This window comes from Somniosus microcephalus, chromosome 29 (genome assembly GCF_052327205.1).
Source record: "Somniosus microcephalus isolate GS21.2 chromosome 29, FLI_Smic_1.0, whole genome shotgun sequence".
Classification (NCBI taxonomy): Eukaryota; Metazoa; Chordata; class Chondrichthyes; order Squaliformes; family Somniosidae; genus Somniosus; species Somniosus microcephalus.
This window is the reverse complement of record NC_141015.1, coordinates 32,511,654-32,534,124: the sequence shown is the minus strand read 5'-3', so window position 1 is coordinate 32,534,124 and position 22,471 is coordinate 32,511,654.

Genomic DNA, 22,471 nt, shown 5'->3' with positions numbered 1-22,471 from the left:
CTTCAGGTAGCAGAAGCAGCTGTTTTAATGGGACTCTGACACCTCTGGTAATCACCAAGTCCTCCTCTGTGCCTTGTGTTCAGTGACGCTCCTGCAATGGAGGCTCATGAATAAAACTGAGTTCATTTCTTCCTTCTCTGTACGTGGCTTCACGGGCTCGTTCTTGTTAACACTCGAATTCAAACAGATGCTCAGAATGACTGACTCTTATGGAGACGTAACTGTTGGCACTGAGATTATCAGAACAGATTGCTGTGATGTTATTTTTTTCTGAAAAAGATACCATTTTTTTGTTTGACGTACAGATGCTCCTTTGTTCTCAACTTTCAGAAGCAAGACTCGTCGTTCCCTCGCAGCACAAATGTATCAACGAGAGAATCCATTCCTGTCAGCTCATTTTAAGCTGCGGCTGACTGCACCGAATTTCAAAAGGGAAGTCAGCATGTGGCAAAACAGAGACTGATGATGATGCCGTTCTTGAGAAGCACAATTGTCCAGCTGGGGCTCTTTTCTCTTTTTGAGAAGACTGAGGGGGTGACCTGACAGAGGTCCTCAAGATTATGAAAGGGTTTGATAGGGTAGACGTAGAGAAGATGTTTCCACTTGTGGGTGAGACCAGAACTAGGGGGCCATAAATTTAAGATAGTCACTAATAAATCCAATAGGGAGTTCAGGAGAAATTTCTTCTCCCAGAGAGTGATTAGAATGCGGAACTCGCTACCACAAGGAGTAGTTGAGGTGAATAGCATAGATGCATTGAAGGGGAAGCTCGATAAACACATGAGGGAGAAAAGAATAGAAGGTTATGGTGATAGGGTTAGATGAGGAAGGGTGGGAGGAGGCTCGTGTGGAGTGTAAACACCGGCACGGACCTGTTGGGCCGAATGGATTTTGTCTGTGCTGTATAAACTTTGTAACGTTGCAATACATTGTGTTCATTAGTGTGTCTGGACATTTTTTTTTAATTGATAGATATATTGACAAAATTATTATTCTTTTTTTATTTACCTCTACACTTTGGCGTAGAATTTTATGCTCAGCGAGGTGAGGGACGTCAGTACTGAGGTGCTGAAGCTCCCTCCTGGTTTTGCAGCCACCATCAGCCACAAGCTCTCCCAGGTCCAGTCCAGCAGGCGTTACATGGGAACAAAGGGGGCTAAATTCAGTTGATTTGCACCTCCCGTTAGAGCTCTAAGAGGGGCGCAAATCAACTAGCGCCTGGGCGCGGCGCCGCGAACGCTTCCCATGAAATTCAGCAGGAGGTTAGCGGCGGCGCTAACCATCAGCGCCACGCGGCGCTGTGCTGCCGATGATGATGTCATCGCGTGAGCAGCGCCCCGCTCATGCCCCGGCTGTAATATTAGGTGGCGTCCCCCCCCGACTTACCGCCGGACGCTTTGTCCGCCGGGGTCAGGGGGGCCTACCTGCGGCCGGGGCGGCGCTAGTTAAAGGGGAGGTGGCGGGCAGCCATTTTTGTTGCTGGCCGCCTGCCAGCACCTGCCCCCATTGCTGTCCCCGGCCCACGTGAAGCCCCCTTCCCACCACCCTTGCTGGGTGCCGGCTGCTCTCCCCGTGAGCCTGGCACTCCTCTTGAGCGCCGGGCTCGTTTGCCGGCACTCCCGATCCCTGGTGGCCCAGCTGGACCCCGGGACGCGCTGCGCTAGGCCCCTCCCCTTTAATAAAGGGAGGAAGGCCTGCAGTACCGCGGCGCGACGTAATTGGCTCGTAGCACCCCAAGAGGGACACGGGGTGCTTCCAGTAGCGCCCCTCCTCCCTCTCGGGGCGCTACCTGGGAAAATCGGCCACGGGGGCGCTAACTTTTTCAGGGCAATACGGGAGCTACCCAATTTTTTCCCCAAAGTTATCTTCAAACTGCGCTAAAATTGTTAGCATTTGGGACATGCTTGTGGTCATCGCTTATCTTCCAAAGGCATCTTTCAGGTTGCATGTCCTAGGCAGCTGGGCAGGAACAAAGGAACAGGAGGCGGCCATTCAGACCCTCGAGCCTGTTCCGCCATTCAATTAGATCACGGCTGATCTGTACTTTAAACCCATTTACCTGCCTTTGCTCCGAGTCCCTTGATACCCTTACCTAAGAAAAATCTAGCCATCTCAGTCCTGAAAGTTTCCTTTGACCCCCAGCATCCAGTCTTTTGGGGGGAGAGTTCCAGATTTCTACTACTCTTTGTTTTTTCTTTATTCACTTATGGGATGTGGGCGTCGCTGGCAAGGCCCAGGGATCGGTCAATATATTTCTAAGTCAGGATGGTGTGTGGCTTGGAGGGGAACTTGGAGGTGGTGGTGTTCCCATGCGCCTGCTGCCCTTGTCCTCCTAGGTGGAAGAGGTCACGGGTTTGGGAGGTGCTGCCGAAGAACCTCTTGTGTGAAGAGATGCTTCCTGATTTCACTCCTGAAGGGCCTGGCTCCACTTTTTAGACTGAGGAGAGAAGGGACGGGTGCAACACCATACAAAGCAATCTGTTTCTTTAAAGTAAGGAATTTGTGATGAATTGTGAACGTGTCAACTCCCAGAATAGGAAACTTTGCATTCCTAATTAATGTTATCTCTATTTACTGTGTGATAAACAATGGCAAAGTGAAACAGACAGTTATATGATTGGTGCAAGACTGCATCTCTTTGTATAGCAATATTGAGAGTTCGATTTAAGAGGTCTGCAAAGAATGAATCAAATCTGTACTGTTGGGCTGGTAAAGAAAAAAATGAACAGTGGCTTTATTGTCTAACTGTCAGTTTGGGTCCACAATGATTTTAGCCTTAAGACTTCCAGCAACTCTCCTTGCTACTATGCATGCTGTCTAGACTGACTATGTTTTATAATGTCTGTAATAAGGTCTTTCTAGTATTTAATCACAAGGGCAAACACGAGTGTCACATGAACATGTTGGAACTGCAAAGATTCGAATTCAGGGCCACAATTAATTGGTACATTCCACCAATGTAACTGAACGCCAAACCAATATCCAACAGAAAAATCACAGTAGCTCCCGTGTAAGTGACACACCATCGAACCAAACCTGTTGCGGCATATTTGTTAACAATAACTTGCATTTATATAGCACCTTTAACGTAGAAAAACATCCCAAGGTGCTGCACAGGGGCGTAATCAGACAAGAAAATGGACACCAAGCCAAAGATGGAGATATTAGGATGGATGACTAAAAGCTGGGTCAAAGAATGAGGTTTCAGGGAGCATCTTAAAGGAGGAAAGAGAGGTGGAGAGGTTTAGGGAGGTCGTTCCAGAATGTAGGGCCTAGACGGCTAAAGGCAGTGCTGCAAATAGTGGGGCGAAGGAAGATGCACAAGAGGTCAGAGTTGGATGAGCGCTGAGTTTTCGGAGGGTTGCAGGCAACGTTCCTGTTCAGCTGCGTGGCCGTGCAGCGATTTGCAGATCCCGCGCAGCCGGCTCCGCGGCAATCTAATGGCAAAAACCGCGCATACGTGGTAATTTGAATGGGCTGCGCACCCAAAAGAAAATTATGGGGAACATTGGTTGTAGGGCTGCAGAAGGTGACAGAGATAGGGAGGGGTGAGGCCACAGAGGGATTTGAAAACAAGGATGAGAATTTTAAAGTCAACCCATTGGTCGACCACGAGCCAATGTTGATCAGCGAGCACAGGGGTGATGGGTGAACAGGGCTTGGTGCGAGTTAGCACATGGGCAGCAGAGTTTTGGATGAGCTCAAGTTTATGGAGGGTTGAAGGTGGGAAGCTGGCCAGGAGAGTGTTGGAATAGTCGCTTCTGGTGGTAGTAAAAGCAGCAGGTAAGCTGAGGCAGGGACAGAGACCAGCGATGGTACGTGGGTGGAGGAAGGCGGTCTTTGCGATAGCGAGAATGTGGGTTGGAAACTCAGCTCATGGTCAGATAGGACAGCGAGGTTGCGAACAGTCTGGGTCAGCCTGAGACAGTGACCAGGGAGGAGGATGGAATCGGTGGTGAGGGTGGGGGGGCAAAAACCATTTCAGTAGCTTATCCCTTTAAAAAGAAAATGGCGTTTAACATGCAGAGCCAGACTGCGTCACACATGCTTTAACACTACTTTTCCTCGTTCTCTTCTTGCAAGAGATTATGCTTTATATTTTATGTCTCTTTGCACATACTAAGTACCATTTTGTAGCTTACATTGCCTTTGTTGACAGTAAAGTGGGGGGAGATGTTGAAGGGATAATTACAGTCCTAGCCCTTTTGGGCTATTCCAGATCAGGCATATTCCCCAGACGTTCACCTTCAACTTAAGTTAGAGATAGCCGAATTCCATAAGATGCTTAAATGGGTCTAAAGGTTCAGGCTATCTCTCCCTAAAGGAAAGGAACGACTAAAGATGTTACCGTCCTCCAGATAGTACTTTTAATAAGTTGAACTAGACTGTAACCTTCCGGATATTATGAGAGTCTGGAATACCCCCCAGAATTCTGCAACTCCTTACAAAAGAGTGTACAGAATTTGTGGGTTTGCGAGTCCATACAGAATTACTCTTTGAGACAATTCTAAAAATATATCATTTTATTTAAGAGCCGACATTCAGTTAACATCTGTTGAATCAGTCACAACATTAACAATTCAAAATACAATTAGCTTACATTTCTTATTTCTTAGAGATCCTTATTCTCAAATCTTTACTTCGTTACATTTCTTATTTCTTACTTATTTCTAAATCCAGAACATCCACCAAAATCAATCACTTTGACTTCCCGAGACTCATAGTTAAAGACTTACAGAGATTCCTCTGAAGAGTTGAGAAATGCTTTGCCTGTTCAGCGAGTTCTGACTTTCTATTAAAAAGGTCTTATTTTTATACCCTTTTGGCAGTGGTTTCTTCTTGATGTTCTCTGCTGATGTCAGCTAATTGTTTTTATTGATACCTCTTTTGAATGTTTTCTATCTTACTATCAATTCAACTATTGCATGCATAATTATTTCTCTACCTTTAGGTGTTCCAAAAACCATCATAAAAACAATGACAGTAATGGTTTCTGTTTGATGCCATTCTTATCGAAGATTCTTCATTCAATTCTTAATATGGGCTTTACTGGTTTTTTGCAGACATTGTGGCCTCGATTTTCATTGAGCCATGAGGCGGGCTTTGAGGTGGGCGGGGGGGGGGGGGTTAAAATCGCAAAACCTGGGGGTCGGGACCCCCCCGCCTGGTTCCTGCCTCCATGCCATTTTAACCTAGGTGTGTCTGATTGACCCGAATCAGTCCCGCCTGCAACATAAAACACGCCTGGTGGGGATGACGCCTGTGAAACCTGGCGTGAACACTATTGGCTTGTTGACTATCAGCTGCAGGTCCAACATTAAAGAGGATATTTGATCAGTCATCATTTGCAGGTGGCAGGACTTTGTTGTCTCAGGTCTGGGGCAACTTTTACCAGGCCTAGCCATACCTGTGGAAGGTTGGAGCCTCACACACATCTCCAGTGTGACCTCCTGGGAAACCCCTCTCGCCACCTTCACTCAGCGCTTCCTCAACGGAGTCATACACCAGAAGCAGGGGAGCCATTTATTTCCTTCCCTTCTGGGCATTAGATGAGCTCGAACACCAGCCGCGGCACCAGCAGAACCAGGAACAACAGCAGCAGCAACAGGAGCGCCAGGCTGCTGCTCACCCACCTGAAGATGCACAGACCAGAAGGGGCTAGTGCTTGGAAGTGGTTTGAGAGCACCTTGCTGCACATCAGGGGGCCATGGGGACCCATATCTGCACTGGCAGTCCTACTCAGAAGGACTTCCATGAAGGTCTGGTTTCTCTGTTCAATAGATGCCCATCGCTCCTCAAGAGATGTCATTCTATTATGAGCACTCACCATGTTTTCCATACCCTGGCGACTATCTCCTCCATGGAGGTTGCCATCCTTTCCATGGTGATGCGTTCATGCGCCAATGACTCCACAAAGGCTCTGCTCATGTTCGCTATGGACTCCTCCATTCGCTCCACACTCACATCGATCCTGGACACAAAACCTGCTAGAGACTCCTGCATCTGTTCCTGGAGTTCCAGCCCCGCTGATCTTATGGATGGACCCAGAGGCAGAGGGTCGACATGCAGCTGAGCCAAGCTGGCAGAGTCCTGCGCCCTCCGACTAGCACTCTCCACTGCTGTCCCTGTCTCCACAATCTGCTGATGCTCACTTGTGAGCTGTGATACACCAGGTGACAACACTACTCTATGTCCCGAAGGTCCCACCAAGGTGTGAGTGTCTGCGCTGGTGCTGGGTGCGCTGAATTCTGCTGACACTGCGCCCTCAGAGGTTGCAGATTCCTCTGAGGAGTCTGGAAGCTCAGGCTCTTCCTCCTGGACAGTGGGGACGGGGGCTCTCGATGGTCCTGTGGGGGAGTGAAGGAAAGAGTTAGAGATGTGAGGTCAAGGTTACATGCACATTGCATATTGCAGATGATCATAGGTCCATCTATTATAGCTTCAGAATCATTATCAGCAACTCATGCAATGTCAATGAGAGAGATGGAAAACTATTCTGTCACCAACTTGCTGTGATGCACCCGTCTGTCCGTCCCCCACTTGCGCCTCATCCTCCAGTCCTACGATCTCCAGGATCGCCTACTGATGGTGGCCCTCCTCCTGTCCTCACTTGTTCTCTTTTATTGTGAGCTCTCTTTTCCTGCACTGCAACCACATTCTTCGTGTGAGCCCCAAGGAGTTGACTTGACCTGCCCCCCTGTAGCCACACAGCCTTGGTCTGACTGGGAGGCCTCTTCCTCCCTGAAGAAGGGAGCAGGACCTCCCTGTGGGCCCTAGCAGCATCCAGTAATGCCTGGAGTGAAGCCTCATCAAATTTGGGGGCAGATCTGGCCCTCCCGCTGACCGTTGCTCCTGCAGGCTCCTGTGCCATCTTAATGGTGAAGTTTGGGAGCCTGCAGAGGAAGCAAGGCTTGCTGTGGACCTTAGAAGCAGCAGCAATGATGACGGCATACTCTGCGACTTTCTGACTGGAAATACTCAATTGCCAAGGCTTCCCACACGCTGGAAATCAATTGGCCAATTGAGTTAAAATTGCAACAGTCTCTCAGACCCATTTAGAATCGTGTCGGAATCACTAAATTCGGGGAACCCGCCAATTCCCTGCACCTGAGTTAAAATCGACCCGTGACTCTGTTCTGCTCCAAGTTTAATACAAACACAATGCAATTGCTTGGTGTATCTATTGAAGTCATATTTTCAAAGCCTTCTTGTTGGTATTATATTTACAATATGTAAATCAAAACCACTTTACTTGTTTTCTAGCTATCTCAATTGGTTGCATATTTAATCGTGTTTCCTGTCTCCCAAGTTTAACATAAAACTAAAATAACAACAGAAAATGCTGGAAAAACTCAGCAGGCCAGGCAACATCCGTGGAGAGAGAAATAGAGTCAACGTTTCGGGTCGAAACCCTTTCTCAAAACTGGAAGGGAAATGAAATAGATCGAAAGGCAGGACTGGGAGGGAACAAAAGAAGGGGAGAGACATTAAGAGGTATTCAAAACGAGACGAGATGGTGATAGGGGACTAGTGGAGACAAAAGACGGCTCTAGATTAGGTGTGAAATGGTCTGGCAGAATGAGAGACAGCTGCCATGTGGGAGAGAGAAAAAAAAAGGGAAGGGGGTGGGGGGAGGGAAAAACCGAAACCAAGGGGTGGATAAAAAATATAAGTAAAAATGTAATAGGGGCCGAGGTTATGATCTGAAATTTTTGAACTCGATATTGAGTCCGGAAGGCTGCAAAGTGCCTAATCGGAAGATGAGGTGCTGTTCCTCAAGTTTATGTTGAGCTTCCGTGGAACAATGCAAGAGGCCAAGGACGGTGAGGTCCGAGTGGGAATGGAGCGGTGAATTAAAATGACAGGCGACCGGAAGCTCGGGGTCACCCTTACGGACTGAATGGAGGTGTTCTGCAAAGCGGTCACCCAATCTGCGTTTGGTCTCCCCAATGTAGAGGAGACCGCATCGTGAGCAGCGAATACAGTATACTAGATGGCAAGAAGTACAAGTAAATCGCTGTTTCACCTGGAAGGGGTGTTTGGGGCCCTGGACAGTGGGAAGGGGGGAGGTATAGGGGCAGGTGTTACATCTCCTGCGCTTGCACGGGAAGGTGCCAGGGGAAGGGGAAGGGGTGCTGGGGGTGATAGAGGAGTGGACTATTCTGTCTCGGAGGGAGCGGTCCCTACGGAATGCTGAAAGTGGAGGGGAGGGGAAGATGCGTTTGGTGGTGGGATCACTTTGGGGGTAGCGGAAATGGCGGAGGATGATCCATTGAATGTGGAGGCTGGTGGGGTGAAAGGAGATCTTCCCCCCGCGGCCACCAACCTCATAGTTCCCCAACCCCACACAGCCCGCTTCTACCTCCTTCCCAAGATCCACAAACAGGACTGCCCTGGTAGACCCATCGTTTCAGCCTGTTCTTGCCCCACGGAACTTATCTCTTCCTATCTCAACTCTATCTTTTCTCCCCTTGTCCAGTCTCTTCCCACCTACATCCGCGACTCTTCGGACGCCCGCCGCCACTTTAACAGTTTCCAGTTTCCTGGCCCCAACCGCTTCCTTTTCACCATGGACGTACAATCCCTCTACACCTCCATCCCCCACCAGGATGGCCTGAGGGCGCTCCGCTTCTTCCTTGAACAGAGGCCTGACCAGTCCCCATCCACCACTATCCTCCTCCGCCTGGCTGAACTTGTTCTCACATTGAACAACTTCTCCTTTAACTCCACTCATTTCCTCCAAACCAAAGGTGTTGCTATGGGTACCCGCATGGGTCCTAGCTATGCCTGCCTTTTCGTGGGATATGTGGAACACTCTTTGTTCCAGTTCTACTCAGGTCCCCTCCCTCACCTCTTTTTCCGATACATTGATGACTGTATCGGTGCCGTTTCCTGCTCGCGCCCTGAACTAGACAATTTCATTCACTTTGCCTCCAATTTCCACCCTTCCCTCACCTTCACATGGTCCATCTCTGACTCTTCCCTTCCCTTCCTCGACTTCTCCATCTCCATCTCTGGGGATAGGTTATTGACCAATATTCACTACAAGCCCACTGACTCCCACAGCTACCTGGACTACACTTCCTCCCACCTCGCCTCCTGTAAGGACTCTATTCCATTCTCCCAGTTTCTCCGTCTCCGCCGCATCTGCTCTGACGATGCCACCATCCACACCACTGCTTCCGACATGTCTTCCTTTTTCCTCAACCGAGGATTCCCCTCTACCGTGGTTGACACGGCCCTCGACCGTGTCCGTTCTATCTCCCGCACTTCTGCCCTCACCCCTGCCCCTCCCTCCCGGAACCACGATAGGGTTCTCCTCGTCCTCAGCTTTCACCCCACCAGCCTCCGCCATTTCCGCTACCTCCAAAGTGATCCCACCACCAAATGCATCTTCCCCTCCCCTCCACTTTCAGCATTCCGTAGGGACCGCTCCCTCCGAGACACCCTAGTCCACTCCTCTATCGCCCCCAGCACCCCTTCCCCTTCGCCTGGCACCTTCCCGTGCAAGCACAAGAGATGTAACACCTGCCCCTATACCTCCCCCCTTCCCACTGTCCGGGGCCCCAAACACCCCTTCCAGGTGAAACAGCGATTTACTTGTACTTCTTGCAATCTAGTATACTGTATTCGCTGCTCACGATGCGGTCTCCTCTACATTGGGGAGACCAAACGCAGATTGGGTGACCGCTTTGTGGAACACCTCCATTCAGTCCATAAGGGTGACCCCGAGCTTCCGGTCGCCTGTCATTTTAATTCACCGCCCCATTCCCACTCAGACCTCACTGTACTCGGGCTCTTGCATTGTTCCACGGAAGCTCAATGTAAACTTGAGGAACAGCACCTCATCTTCCGATTAGGCACTTTGCAGCCTTACGGACTCAATATCGAGTTCAACAAATTCAGATCATAACCTCGGCCCCTATTACATTTTTACTTATATTTTTTATCCACCCCTTGGTTTTGGTTTTTCCCTCCCCCCTTCCCTTTTTTTTCTCTCTCCCACATGGCAGCTGTCTCTCATTCTGCCAGACCATTTCACACCTAATCTAGAGCCGTCTTTTGTCTCCACTAGTCCTATCACCATCTTGTCTCGTTTTGAATACCTCTTAATGTCTCTCCACTTCTTTTGTTCCCTCCCAGTCCTGCCTTTCGATCTATTTCATTTCCCTTCCAGTTTTGAAAAAGGGTTTCGACCCGAAACGTCGACTGTAATTTGTCTCCGCGGATGTTGCCTGGCCTGCTGAGTTTTTCCAGCATTTTCTGTTGTTATTTTGGATTTCCAGCATCTGCAGTATTTTGCTATTTAACATAAAGCTATTTGACCAGCAAGTTTCTTGATGTCATGTTTCAAAGGCACATGCCTCTTTTAATGTTTGTATTTCTGTTTTACGTATTAGCGCTTCACACTTTAAACTGGGCATTTTCATTGTGTTACCTCCAAACTCTAGACCTTTCGGAAGCACCAATGGTTTGCTTCAATCTTTCATTGTTTTAGTATATTTAACTAATTCCCATTTCAAAGCTTGTTTACAACTTTGTTATCAACTGATCTTTTCTCAGAAGCCTGTATTTCTGTTCACAGCCTGTCTGCTGAGACTTGTGTCTTTTAAACCCAGTGGGGGAAAAATTCGGTATCGCCCCGTTTGGGGCGCCATTATCGGCCGTGCGCAAAGTTCAGCGCCTGGCGCTAATTATCGCCTCCGACAGCAAACTTGGCTTTTATCGCCCCTGGAGGTGATTGGAGCGCTAAATCGGGCGCTTCACACCTGTCTTAAGGCGCAAAGGCCGAGGAGCGAGGCGCTACCTCAGAGCGCTGGCGAAGCAAGGAAGGGCAAATCAAAATAAACCTGCAAAGTGCTGCTCAGTACTCAAAACTCCTTCACACAGCGTTGAATCTCTCCAGAAGTCTCTCTCTCTCAGAATGCGTGGTGCAAAAATGTCACCGACAATAAAAGGCAGGAAGCGGTCGCCTTTAAATAGCGCTCCCCCAGTCCCTTTCTGACAGCATAACGCTCCCCTCAACCTGTCGTTGCTAGCGGCAGGCGGTAAGGCAGGGGGCGCCACTCAATATCTGGTCCAGGGCGCTAACGGGGCATTTGCGCACTCGACTGATGTCACGATCTGCCGGCGCAGGAGATCGTGGCGGTAGTGTTTAGCACCGCCTCAAAATGTCTAGTTAATTGTGCGAGCGGCGCAAACATCGCTGCGCCCGGCCTCTAGTTGCTTTGCGCCCCAATTGGCGCCCTCTTAAGGTGCTAACGGGAGGCGCAAACAACTGAATTTCTCCTCCAGTATGCCTTTTATTAATAATATCAGAATTCTGTTCCTAGTATCGTGTATTTTTCTCTGAATCATGGCTATTCCTTCACAGTGTGAGCAGCTGAAAAGATAGCTCCATCTATTTTCCATTGTATTTTGGCTGCTCTCCATCATTCTTGTGGTTTGGTGGCTACAGTTCCAACTTTGCAGGGTGGGTTTGGTGACCTATGTCATGGCAGCCTACTGATTATGTGTCGGACTGTTGGCAAGTATATATCCAGTTCGTTGGTGGTCTCGTGGTGAGCTTGTGTGCATGGTGGGAACTCACCCAATTCCCCGGTGGGTGTCTGCTCAGCTCTCTGGTGGTCGCTTGCCTGTGCTTGGGAGTTCTTGGAAAGCTGTGCACGCATCAATCTGACAGAAATCCTCCTCATCCACATATTTGGGAGTCGGAGTTGGGTTCAAAAGAGTCTGAATTAATCACGTCCGTCATAAACCACATTGGCAGGTCCCTGCTAAATTTGCGCTTCGCAAATACCATCGTTGCTCCAAAATAATCCACCCTCACAATCATGCTTCAACATTGCTTTGGCCCCGTTCTCTCGTCGCATGAGATTACATTATATTTTCTGTATTTTTTTGCACCGATCCCTACTTTGTTAGCCTGTGCATAGCTATCCTGTTCAATCATAGCTTTTTTTGCAGTTGAGTTAGCAGGGAAAGTCATCTGGATTGATTTAGTCTCATTACCTTTGCAGGAAAGTATTAGTCAGGCAAATCTGCTTGCGTTACGAGATATCTTCAATTTCTGAGAGCGCGGTGGCTCTTTATGCCTGTTCATTTGATTTGCTAACTAAATTTACGCACAGTTTGTTGGTGAATTGATCACGGAGAAATGCCTTTTTGGTATCGAGCTGCTAAGTCTGGTCGTCAGTTTTGATCAGTGTGATGGTTTTCTACTATATGTTCAAACCATTTCAGGGACACAGCTGGTTGATATGCCTTTCCTGACACTTGCTTTCCCCATCCCTCCCAAATGAAGTATTTGAATCATTTGTCCTTTTGTAATCAATCAACAAAAGAATTCAGGTACAATAATCAATAAAACAAATCAGCTCAAGCTTCTAGATGCACTTGACATCACATTGCATTCCTGTTTAAAATGAAGCACATTTATTTTTCCCTATATCCACCCCATTTCATAGAATCATAGAATCATACAGCACAGGAGGAGGCCATTCGGCCCATTGTGCCTGCGCCTGCTCTTTGAAAGAGTTCTTCAATTAGTCTCCCTCCCCTGCTCTTTCCCCATGGTCCTGCACATTTTTCCTTTTCAAGTGGGGTAGAGGAACAAAGGGATCTCAGCGTGCAAATACACAAATCACTAAAAGTAGCGGCACAGGTAAGCAAGGCCATAAAAAAAGCAAACCAAGCACTAGGGTTTATTTCTAGAGGGATTGAATTGAAAAGTAGAGAAGTTATGCTAAACTTGTATCGAACCTTGGTTAGACCACACTTGGAGTACTGCGTACAATTCTGGTCACCATATTATAAAAAAGATATAGAGGCACTGGAGAGGGTGCAGAGAAGATTTACAAGGATGATACCAGAAATGTGAGGGTATACCTTTCAGGGAAGGATGAACAAGCTGAGGGGTGACCTAATAGAGGTCTTTAAAATTATGAACGGTTTTGATAGAGTAGACATAGAGAGAGTGTTTCCACTTGTGGGGAAGAACAAAACTAGAGGCAATTAATATAAGATCGTCACCAAGCGATCTCCCCTCAGCCTTGATGACCGATGGCGAAATGCTTGGAAGAACTGCGACATACCGAATGGATTCTTTATAGAGGACCCCACAGTACAACCTGAGGGATCAAACCTTCCTCGCAAACAGTGGACAACATTCAACCGCCTCAGAACCGGTCATGGTAGATGCTGCCACCTTCTCCATAGATGGAAGATTAAAGCATCCTCATCATGTGACTGTGGAGCTCCTGATCAGACGCTGGAGCACATCATTGAGCACTGCCCTCAGAGGAAATTGGCAGGCAGTCTACAAGATATCCGCGCTGTTACACTGGGAGCTTTGGCCTAAATATCTGACTCAGATATTGACATCCGATTTGCTTTGCTACCACCATAGGAAAGAAGAAGAGTCACCAAGATATCAAATAGGGAATTCAGAGAATGGTGAGAATGTGGAACTCGTTACCACAGGGAGTGGTTGAAGTGAATAGTATAGATGCATTTAAGGGGAGGCTAGATAAGCCTATGAGGGAGAAGGGAATAGAGGGTTCTGCTGATAGAGTTAGATGAGGAAAGACGGGAGGAGGCTCGAGTGGAGCATAAACGCCGGCATGGACTGGTTGGGCCGAATGGCCTGTTTCTGTGTTGCATATCCTATGTAATCCTATGTAAGTATATTTCCAATTCTCTTTTGAAAGTTACTAATGAATTATTAATATATGAACCCAATGCTTGGAGCACACACAAGCTCACAAATACCCTCGGACTGGCCGTGGTTTGTTGCTTGATGCAGGTTTTTCTCTGCACATTATTGTTGCTAGTTTTCTTCTTTCAATTATTCACTTTCTCCTCTTACTGAGAATCACATCTCACTGCAAAATCCCTAACTTTAGATTTCTTCCATGATGGAATATTTTATATGTAATGGCCTCTCTTGCAACTGAACAATGAAATTGAGTTTGAAACATTCTTGTATATAAATTGATGGTATCAGACGTTCTACAAGTTATATTTATACATCATTTCTAGTTTATGAACTCTTAACCCTATCTGTGCCTTACAGAATAACGTCAACTCTCCTGTATACTATCTGTCTGTCTACAAGATATCCCATTAACCATCAAGTGTCAGATATTTTGGAAACATACAATAAGCTGCACACAGAGCAGCAAAGTTTCCGATGGGCCCAATCCACTGGTGCAAGTGACCCACAGTCTCACAAATCTGGGGTCCTTAGCATGTTGAGGGCGAGTGACCCACACCGAGAAGGGCACATCAGAGGTGCCCTCTTTGACCTACCTACCGGAAGACTAAGCAGCACACAGCCGCTACACTAGATTGTCCAGGAGGCCCTTTCCGGGTCAAAGAAAAAGCTGCTGTTAAGGATCATTGGCCCAGGCAGCAGCCATAACTGTGGCAGCATAAGGAGTTCTCTCACGCGGCCTCATTTTAGGCAAAGTCTGAGGTCATTCCAAGGTCTCTGTGACTCACACCAGCTCTCCAGTGGCAAGAGTTCCACTTAGGCCCATTCAGGATGCAAAGGTGGGATTCCCAGGGTAGTCCAAGAACTCCCCGGCACACCCCCCTCTTGATATAGAGTGGTGGCCGAGATCCGCCCATACCTCCTTCATCGGAAAACCCACGGATGATTCAGCCCCATTTTCCGGCCCTTAGTCGGGCAATCCGCCCCTAATCCGTCCCAGGCCTGATCGGAATTCTGGACCCATAACATTTCTCTGAGCACTGCTTGGCATTTGGGTCTCACGGGCTTTGACTTAATAAAACTCACTATGCACTTGGTTTGAGTATAAAGCAAGGCTTTAATCAACTTGTTTCAGAACATGGAGGCCTAGTTGTACTTCACTAGCTCCTTGTCTTACAAAATGTCCCTCGCAAGCTGGGCCCACGCCCGAGTATCTATACTCCTTGGATGGCGCCACCAGCTGGCCGTCCAGCGTTATTTCACAAGTAGTTTCTTGATGATGAGATTTATAACAGGCTTTACAAGAGCATTTCAAGTGGCAAACCTCTTGAACTGGCTGTGAAAGGTTAGAAGCCATTGCAATAAGTTTGGTAAAAAAAAATGAATGTAACATCTGCCTGAAGTCAGCAGGTCCCAAAAGGACAGCACAGAGTGAAGATGCAAGATGATTAATATTCTGACGCAATAAATATTTTATTATAACCAGAGGAACAACAGAAATTGCTGTGCATCTTGATACCGAAGAAAAATGTAATGAACAATGAAATGTACCTTGAGCTTCAATCCCTGCTGCTGGCCCGCCACTTGTTGTGTATGTACCTTTAAGAGAATAACTGGTCTCAGACTGCAGTACCGGCAGTGACCACCCCTGTATAAAAGGTACTAGAGAGCCTCTGTTTGCTAGTTTCACTGTTGACTTCCACCAGTAAAGACTTGTTTGTTTTCACTCCTGCTGGTCCGTGTCTCAATCATTCACGGACTTAACACTGGCGACGAGTAAGAAACGAACTTACCTGCAACTCGGCAGCACCTCAGGCGACGGTGTTGAAGGTCGGAGCCAGAAGAAAGAAAAAAAATAGAGTCCAAAGAAACTCGGGAAACGGGCGTCGACCGTCAATCATCAGTTTGAAAACTTGCAGGAGAGACTGTCCAGAGCCAGGCTGGGTTCCTCGGTCTGTGGTTTCCCAGCTAATCGGGCTGGTGGCAGGTAGTGCTCTGATCCTTCCTGGGCTGCGGCGGGCTGAAGCTCGATTGGGTGGCTTTTCAACGGGGCTGGGCAGCGAGTCGGGAAGCAAAGAGAGAGCGAGAGGGTGGAGCACACAGGGCGTGGCCGGTGCTTCGAAGCCGGGCAGTGTTCGGACCTAAGAAGAGGGAGGAAAGTGTCCCAGAGGGTCCGCTCCACGACGGGAAAATAATAAAAGAAAAAGAATCAATATTTAACGCGCAAGAAACCATGGAAAGCAGCGCTAACAACAGCGGGGAAGAAGGCAAAGCGCAGGAGGCGCCATTTTGTTAAATCGGGGAAGAAGGCAAAGCGCGGGAGGTGCCATTTTAGATTTGCAAGATGCCGAAGACTGGCTGTATCACTGCTTTTGATAATACATTAGAGGACTGGACCACGTATGTGGAAAGAGTTGAGGTATATTTCGAGGCAAACGAAATAGCGGAGGGGAAAAAGGCATCGATATTGCTAAACTTAATGGGCGCTAGAACGTACGGCCTATTGCGGGACCTGATTACTCCAGCCAAACCGAAGGCGAAGAGTTTTAACGAAATTGTTGCTATCCTACAGGAACACTTAAACCCTGCACCGCTGTTGATAGCAGAAAGATTTAAATTTCACAGGAGAACTCAGCACAAAGATGAGAGCAATGCTGAGTATTTTACGGAACTACGCAAGCTATCAAAGCACTGCCAGTTCGGAGCAGGACTGGCAGATACCCTACGAGACAAATTTGTCTGTGGACTCCTGAGTGAAGGAACACAGAAGAAGTTACTCTCAGAAAAAGAGCTGACACTAGATAAAGCTTTCAGCGTGGCAGTATCGTATGAAGCAGCAGCCAGGGGAGCTGCAGAAATTCAACAAAAACCACAGGAATACGGCACCCACGAAATGACACGGGGATTTGCAAAATGTTATCGCTGCGGCAGAACTAACCATGACCAGAAGGACTGCTGGTCCAAAGACAAAATATGCAGACAATGCGGTAAGATTGGACACATTGCATGAGTTTGCAGGTCTGGGAAGAAGACCAGCAACAACAAAAAGGCTACTAAGGAACCGTACAAGAAAGTACAAAAGATGACGGACAGTAGTTCCGAAGACCAGATGAGCGATAGTGAATCCGGAAACAAGAGACTAAGCTGTCTCAAACTTCACAATGTAATCGCAAAAGAGGATCACCGAACCATTTGGGTCACCCTCACGATAGCAGGGTCCCAAGTTAAAATGGAATTGGATACAGGATCAGCGCTAACCGTCATGAATCGACGAGACTACGAGCGGCTATTTTCACACATACCCTTGAGAGAGACATCCATTGTCTTGACGACGTATACGGGGCAAAAAGTATACCCCAGAGGAAAAATAAGGGTGCCTGTCGAATACAATGGCAAGAAAATACGAAAATTGTATCTCTACATACTGCCAAATGGTGGACCACCGTTATTGGGACGGGAATGGATCAGGAAGATAAACTTAGATTGACATTCCATTCATGCAATGACGGTGGACGGTAAAAAAGATGAAGACGTCACTCCTGGACGATTGTCAACAATCTTAGCTAACGCCAAAGAGGTATTTCAACAAGAACGGGGCACGCTTAAAGGCGTAACCGCCTCGATAAAAATAGAAGAGAATGCAGTTCCCAAGTTTTTCAAAGCAAGACCGGTACCATATGCAATTCGCCCAGCCGTCGAGGCAGAGCTGGAGAATCTGGAGAAGGCGGGCGTGTTGTCTAAGGTCGACTGGAGCGAGTGGGCGACACCCATCATTCCTGTCATGAAGAAAACGTTAAGCAATAAGTCCGGAGAGCCAAGGAAGATTTGTATCTGTGGGGATTTCAAGGTGACGGTGAACCCTGTCCTTCACACAGTACAATATCCTCTTCCAAGGATAGAAGACATCTTCGCCTCACTGTCTGGAGGGAAGCGTTTTACAAAAATTGACCTAGCACAAGCATATTTGCAGATGGAGGTTGAAGAGTCCTCTAGGAAGTATCTCATGATAAACACTCACAAAGGTCTTTACCAGTATCATCGATTGGTATTCGGAGTAGCATCGGCTCCGGCGATATGGCAAAGAGCGATGGAACAAGTCCTGCAAGGGATTCCGGGGACTCAGTGTTACTTGGACGACATCCTTGTAACAGGTGAAGATGACAGTGAACACCTTAACAACCTAGAACAGGTGCTCACTAGACTACGGGAACATGGGCTGCGAGCCAACCGCCCCAAGTGCGAATTTTTTAAGAAACAGATATCGTATTGTGGCCACGTGATTGATGAAGAGGGGTTACATAAGTCCCCTGACAAAATTGAAGCGGTTGTTAAGGCCCCAGCGCCTGAAAATGTGTTGCAACTGAGGTCATTCCTCGGGTTGGTGAATTACTATCATAAGTTTTTGCCGAATTTGTCGACAATTTTGAACCCACTGAACGCCCTGCTACGAACGGGGGTAGCATGGAAATGGAGCGATGATTGTAAGCGTGCTTTTCAGAAGAGTAAGGACTTAATCACTTCAAGGGAAGTATTGGCTCACTACAACCCAGCACTGCCAATCAGGCTGGCGTGTGATGCGTCTCCCTACGGCATTGGGGCGGTACTGTCACATAAATTCCTTGATGGTTTAGAGAGGTCAATAGCTTTTGCGTCACGCTCGTTAACTTCTGCCGAGCGTAACTACGCCCAGATTGACAGAGAGGCCCTCAGCCTAGTGTGGGGGGTGAAGAAGTTCAATCACTATCTGCACAGTCAAAAATTTACTCTGCTAACCGATCATCAACCTCTTGATTCCATTTTCAACCCTCAGAAGGGCATACCGATAATGACGGCACAACGGCTGCAGAGATGGTCCCTTTTCCTAGGGGCACACCAATATGACATCGAGTACAAAGGAACTAAACAGCATGGAAATGCTGATAGATTGTCACGCCTACCGTTGCCGACGGTGGAAGAAGAAGACCTTGCAGTGGATCCAATGGAGTTATTCCACTCGACCATAGTCGAATGTCTCCCTGTGACGAATGCAAACATAGAAAAGGAAACACGGAATGACCCGACACTATCACGGGTCTATGATTTAATGGTGAAGGGATGGCCAGCACATGGCGAACCACTGCTGCCAGCATTCTCGCCGAGAAGAGAACAGCTGTCAGTGTGCAGAGGAACCTTGATGTGTGGATCCAGATTAGTAATTCCACCTAAGTTGATGGATAGAGTACTCAATGAGCTTCATGAGGGTCATCTGGGTGGGGTAAAAATGAAGAACTTAGCCAGAGCGTTTGTGTGGTGGCCGGGAATCGATAGAGAAATCGAAGAGATGACCAAGAGCTGTGCAGGATGCCAGAAGGTCCAAAACGCCCCACCACAAGCTCCTCTGCATCCATGGGAGTGGCCCTCATCTCCATGGCAACGGGTGCACATTGATTTTGCTGGTCCCTTCATGGACTCGATGTTTTTAATTGCGGTGGATGCACATTCAAAGTGGCCAGAGGTAATAAAAATGTCCTCAACCACCACGGAAAAAACTATCACAGTTTTGCGAACCATATTCGCCAGGAATGGGCTGCCTGAACAGATTTGCTCTGACAATGGACCACAGTTTGTGTCTGAAGAGTTCCGGAGGTTCTTAAAGAACAATGGCGTTAAGCATTACACATCTGCCCCATATCATCCAGCCACTAATGGATTGGCTGAGAGGTTTGTCCAAACATTCAAGAAGGCTATCAAGGCAATGTGTAATGAAGATATACCCCTACAACAGTGAAGATATACCCCTACAACACAAGGTGGACAACTTCTTGTTTGCCTACCGGAATGCGACACATGCGGTTCCCAACCAAGCCCCAGCCATGATGTTCTTCAATCGAAGACTACGATGCCGCTTGGATTTGGTTAAGCCAAACGTCCGAAGAGATGTGGAGAACAGGCAGTTTCAGAATATGAATGAAAGGCCGACCAGGAGTTTTAAGATAGGTCAACCAGTTTTGGCCCGGGACTACCGCACTGAGAAATGGCAGCCAGGAACGATTTGTACACGGCAAGGACCTCTCATGTATACCGTGGACGTTGTAGAGAGCATTGTAAGACGCCATGCTGACCAGATTCTAGAGTCACTGGAAAACGTCAACTCCACACCACGATCTGATACACCTGGCAATGAAATCGACGTACCAATTGCAGCTACCGCAGAATCGGTGATATTGGAAGCAGATGAACCAAACAACGACATTGATCTCGACTCAACATTGCCAGAAGAACCTGTTACCCCAAAGAGGCGTTATCCAGACAGAATCAGGAAGCCTCCTCAAAGACTGAACTTATAATTGCTTAAACTTAACCAATGTATCTAGCAACCGTAATTGTGATTGTAATTAGTTATCATTTAGTTGTTAAATGAATGTTATGTACTGTTTATCTAAAAGGGGAGGAATTGTTGTGTATGTACCTTTAAGAGAATAACTGGTCTCAGACTGCAGTACCGGCAGTGACCACCCCTGTATAAAAGGCACTAGAGAGCCTCTGTTTGCTAGTTTCACTATTGACTTCCACCAGTAAAGACTTGTTTGTTTTCACTCCTGCTGGTCTGTGTCTCAATCATTCACGGACTTAACACCACTGAAGGCATAATCTGTCGCCTGGCTCCTTCGCTGCGGTTCCTTTCTCATTGGCCATCTTTCTTTTTCCTTAATCACTGCCCCAGAGCTGTTCAGGATTCACCAGGCTAATACCTAGGATGGCAGGAATGACATATGAGGAGAGATTGGGACAATTGGGTTTGTACTCGCTGGAGTTTAGAAGAATGAGAGGGGATCTCATTGAAACTTATAAAATTCTGACAGGACTGGACAGACTAGATGCAGGAAGGATGTTCCTGTTGGTCGGGGAGTCCAGAAACAGGGGTCACAGTCTAAGGATAAAGGGTAGGCCATTTAGGACTGAGATGAGGAGGAATTTCTTCACCCAGAGAGTGGTGAACCTGTGGAATTCTCTACCACAGAAGGCAGTAGAAGCCAATTCATTAAATATATTCAAGAAGGAGTTGGATATATTTCTTAAGGCTAAAGGGATCAAGGGGTATGGGGAGAAGGCAGGGACCGGGTACTGAAATTGGATGATCAGCCATGATCGCATTGAATGGCGGAGCAGGCTCGAGGGGCCGAATGGCCTACTCCTGCTCCCATCTTCTGTGTTTCTGTGTTTCAACCATCTGAAGAATATTGTGAACTATGATATTTTGCATATTCAAGAACAAGTTGATCTTGGCCTTCAGAACACTTATAAGCAAGTGGAGCCGAGGACGTCGGAGAGACCCGAGCTCACAGTTCAACGTCACTGGTCTTTGCCGAACAAATAAAAGGCTTCAGCCAACCCACGACACCCAAATGCTATCATTCCACCATATCACCATAACTTGACCAGGCCTCTCTTAACTTCAGGCAGGAATTAGAATCCTGTCACCAAACCTACTGCAGTGCCTTCGAGCCTCTCCAACCTAGTAATCAGCTCAAAGGTTTGCCACTGTAACTGGGAGCAGTGATGTGAAGCTCGCAGTGCCACGCTGTGTTTAGGTGAATCCTGTGTGTGCAGTTTATTGTATATTTACAAAGAGTGTCTCGATATTTAGTTAATAGGAGGACATCAAAGGAAATATATACATGAAAAGAAAGACTTGCATTTATATAGCGCCTTTCACGACCACCGGACATCTCAAAGCGCTTTACAGTCAATGAAGTACTTTTGAAGTGTAGTCACTGTTGTAATGTAAGAAATGTGACAGCCAATTTGCGCACAGCAAGCTCCCACAAAGAGCAATGTGATAATGACCAGATAATCTGTTTTTGTGATGTTGGTTGAGGGAGAAATATTGGCCAGTGCACCGGGGATAACTCCCCTGCCCTTCTTCGAAACAGTGCCGTGGGATCTTTTACGTCCACCCGAAAGAGCAGATGGGGCCTCGGATTAATGTCTGATCTGAAAGACGGCACCTCCGACAGTGCAGCGCTCCCTCTGCACTGCACTGGGTGTGTCAGCCTAGCTTTATGCGCGCAAGTCCCTGGAGTGGGACTTTGAACCCACAACCTTCTGACTCAGAGGCGAGGGTGCTGCCCACTGAGCCACAGCTGACACAGTGCCACGCAATGTTTAGGTGAATCTGATGTGCGCAGTTTATTGTACATTTACAAAGAATGCATTGATATTTAGTTAATAGGAGGACATCAAAGGAAATATATACATGAAGAAAATTCTTCTTCATCAAATATCTCTGCAACAGTTTTGTTTCTGCCGGTTATTTTTGCGTTCTCTCTCAGATACACTTGAATAAAAGATTTGCAGCTACTGCGACCGAAGATACAAATAAAACCCAAAGGCAACATTTTAATGGGCAAAGCCTTGTTTAACACAGATGTAAGATCTGTTTGCTAAATAAACAACTCCTTGAATACAGCGAGGCAAGTAATGGGTTTGACTGATTTACACGCATAAAAGACACTACTGCTTTCTTTTATCTCTTTTTGGAATTTTGACAACTGCCCAACTAGTGGCCACTTTAATTTCAAGGCAAAATGCTGCGGATGCTGGGAATACTCAGCAGGTCAGGCAGCACCTGTGGAGAGAGAAACAGAGTGAACGTTTCAGGTCGATGAGCTTTCGTCATTAAAAAATGAAAAATCAATAAATTCAGATCATAATCAATGCTCCCATTTTTCAGACAGAAACTGCTGTTGCCATTTACACCTCCTCTAGACCCATCCT